We start from the raw sequence: 3,905 nt of genomic DNA, 5'->3' as shown, positions 1-3,905 counted from the left end.
TGGAAAGGATTCACCTTTTTTTTTTTTTTTTTTTTTGAGATGGAGTCTTGCTCTGTCACCCAGACCAGGGTGCAATGGCGCCATCTCAGCTTACTGCAGCCTGCGCCTCCCAAGTTCAAGCAATTCTCCAACCTCAGCCTCCAGAGTAGCTGTAATTACAGGTGTGCACCACCACGCCTGGCTAATTTTTGTATTTTTAGTAGAGACGGGGTTTCACCATGTTGGCCAGGCTGGGCTCGAACTCCCGACCTCAAGTGATCCACCTTCCTTGGCTTCCCAAAGTCCTGGGATTACAGGCATGAGCCACTACGCCCAGCCAGGATTTATCATTCTAAATGTCATTAAGAACACTTGTGATTCACTGGAGAAGGTCAAATATCAACTTTAGGAGGAACTTAGAAAAAGTTAATTTCTTCCCACATGGATAATTTTTGAGGGGGTTCAAGACTTCAGTGGAGGAAGTCACTGCAGATGTGGTGAAAATAGCAAGAGAACTAGAGTTGGAAGTAGAGCCTGAAAATGTGACTGAATTGCTACAATCTCACAATAAAACTTTAGAGGATGAAAAGTTGCTTCTTATGGATGACCAAAGAAAGTGATTTCTTAAAATGGAATCCACTCCTGGTGAGGATACTGTCAACATTGTTGAGATGACAACAAAGCATTTAGAATGTTCCATAAACTTAGTAGATAAAGCAACTGGCAGGATTTGAGAGGACTGACTCAGATTTTGAAAGAAGTTCTACTGTGGGTAAAATGCTGTCAAGCAGCATCACATGCTACAGAGAAATCTTTCATGAAACGAAGAGTGAATTTATGTGACAAATATCATTGTTGTCTTATTTAGAAAAATTGCCACAGTCATCTCAACCTTCAGCAACCACCACCCAGATCAATCAGGACTCATCAACATTGAGGCAAGACCCTCCACCAGCGAAAGGATTACTACTCACTGAAGGCTCACATGATTGTTAGCAATTTTTAGCAATAAAGCATTTTAAAATTAAGGTGTGTACATTTTTTTTAAAGGCATAATGGAATTGCACTCTTAATGGACTATAGTATAGTGTAAACATAACTTTTATACGCACTGGGAAACCAAAGAATCTCATGTGACTTGCTCTATTGCATTATTTGCTTTATTGCAGTGGCCTGGAAATGAACCCACACTATCTCTGAGGTATGCCTGTACTTTGTTTTAGCCCAAACAGTCTAAAATACCTGGGCTGCTAGTTACTCTCTCTCTGGCTCTCCCTGTGCTGGGTAACAATGTCTTCTGTGACCATGCAGGGCTTTCATTTCAGTGGGTTGTCTTCATTGCAGGGCTGTGTGCTTTTGGAAGGCTGAGATTATTCTGTATTCTCTGCCCCTCCTGTGCTTGGCAACCGACTTTGGCCCAGATCAGTTGCCCAGGAAATGGTTATTGTTTTGAAAATTAAATAAGATAATGAATGCAGGAGTGCTTTGTAAAATATGAAGCATCACCATGTTATTACCAACCATGTTATCTAAATGCTGCTGTTGCTGTCTTCCCTGGTGGGAGAAGTGCTCTCAGTTATAAGAGGAGATCTGGCATCGTGGGCGACAGAGAGTAGCAAACTCAAACCCTCCCGGGGCCAGGGAGGTAAAACAAATGAATAAAGCAGGGCTCGTGTAAAACAATAAGGAGTGGTGGGGATTGGGGCAAACTGTAATAGAGCACCTGTATTCAGCTCCAGCCAATTATGTCTAGGAAGAATTGTGGGCTCTAAGCTAACAGATCTGATTATTTTCAAGAGAAGCTAAAAATCCAGGTTGTATTTGGTGCAACAGACATTCTTACATCTTAGCAATTTAATAAAAAAAAAAACAACCCAACCTACTATGTAGGTGAAACAAAACAGTGCCAGTGGCCACTTAGGCCTATGGTCTTGCATTTATGACCTTTGGAGTTAACAGAATGTGCCTTGTAGCCAGATAAAAGCAGGTCTAAATCCCAGCTTCTTTTCTTACCTGCTTTGTTACATCGGGAGGATAATCTGAGCTCTCCGATCTTCAGTTTCCTCTTTTCCAAGATGAAGACAATAATAGAATATACTGCACAGGGTTTTAGTGCAATGTATTTAGTATAGGACCTGATATACCATAAGCACTCCATAATGATCCACAGTAATCACTCAATAATGATGTACAGTAAGCACTCAATAAGCACTCAGAATATCACTGTCGCTGCCGATTATTGTTATTGTTACCTCCCACCAGGCAGCTTGGAACATGGGTTTTTGGGCAGGAACAGTCCTGTGGAGCTGGGGGAGAGAAGTTGCTGGTTGTGGTTAAGTTGACTTAAAACTCCCTGAAGGTGGGGCGGAGCAAGATGGCCAAATAGGAACAGCTCCAGTCTCCAGCTCCCAGTGCGAGTGACACAGAAGATGGGTGATTTCTGCATTTTCAACTGAGATACTGGGTTCATCTCACTAGGGAGTGCCAGATAATCGGTGCTGGTCAGCTGCTGCAGCCCGACCAGTGATAGTTGAAGCAGGGCGAGGCATCGCCTCACCTGGGTAGCGCAAGGGGGAAGGGAATCCCTTTTCCTAGCCAGGGGAACTGAGACACACAACACCTGGAAAATCGGGTAACTCCCACCCCAAAACTGCGCTTTACCAAGGGTCTTAGCAAACGGCACAGCAGGAGATTACATCCCACACCTGGCAGGGAGGGACCCACGCCCACGGAGCCTCCCTCATTGCTAGCACAGCAGTCTGCCATCTAACTGCAAGGCAGCAGCGAGACTGGGGGAGGGGCGCCCACCATTGCTGAGGCTTAAGTGGGTAAACAAAGCTGCTGGGAAGCTCGAACTGGGTGGAGCCCACAGCAGCTCAAGGAGGCCCGCCTGTCTCTGTAGACTACACCTCTGGGGACAAGGCACAGCTAAACAAAAAGCAGCAGAAACCTCTGCAGATGCAAACGACCCTGTCTGACAGCTTTGAAGAGAGCAGTGGATCTCCCAACATGGAGGTTGAGATCTGAGAATGGACAGACTGCCTGCTCAAGTGGGTCCCTGACCCCTGAGTAGCATAACTGGGATACATCCCCCACTAGGTGCAGACTGACACCCCACACTTCACACGGCAGGGTACACCCCTGAGACAAAGCTTCCAAAGCAAGAATCAGACAGGTACACTCACTGTTCAGCAATATTCTATCTTCTGCAGCCTCTACTGCTGATACCCAGGCAAACAGTGTCTGGAGTGGACCTCAAGCAATCTCCAACAGACCTACAACTGAGGGTCCTGACTGTTAGAAGGAAAACTAAGAAACAGGAAAGACACCCACATCAAAACCCCATCAGTACATCACCATCATCAAAGACCAAAGGCAGATAAAACCACAAAGATGGGAAAAAAGCAGGTCAGAAAAGCTGGAAATTCAAAAAATAAGAGCGCATCTCCCCCTCCAAAGGAATGCAGCTCATCGCCAGCAATGGATCAAAGCTGGACAGAGAATGACTTTGACGAGTTGAGAGAAGAAGGCTTCAGTCCATCAAACTTCTCAGAGCTAAAGAAGGAATTACGTACCCAGTGCAAAGAAACTAAAAATCTTGAAAAAAGAATGGAAGAGTGGATAACTAGAATAATCACAGCAGAGAAGGCCATAAATGAACTGACAGAGATGAAAACCATGACACGAGAAATATGTGACAAATGCACAAGCTTCAGTCACTGACTCGATCGACTGGAAGAAAGAGTATCAGCGACTGAGGATCAAATGAATGAAATGAAGCGAGAAGTCTAAAGAAAAAAGAGGAAAATGAAATAAACAAAGCCTTCAAGAAGTATGGGATTATGTGAAAAGACCAAATCTACGTCTGATTGGGGTGCCTGAAAGTGAGGGGGAAAATGGAACCAAGTTGGAAAACACTCTTCAGG

Source organism: Colobus angolensis, unplaced genomic scaffold (genome assembly GCF_000951035.1).
Source record: "Colobus angolensis palliatus isolate OR3802 unplaced genomic scaffold, Cang.pa_1.0 Scaffold343, whole genome shotgun sequence".
NCBI lineage: Eukaryota > Metazoa > Chordata > Mammalia > Primates > Cercopithecidae > Colobus > Colobus angolensis.
Note: the sequence above shows the minus strand (reverse complement) of the source record.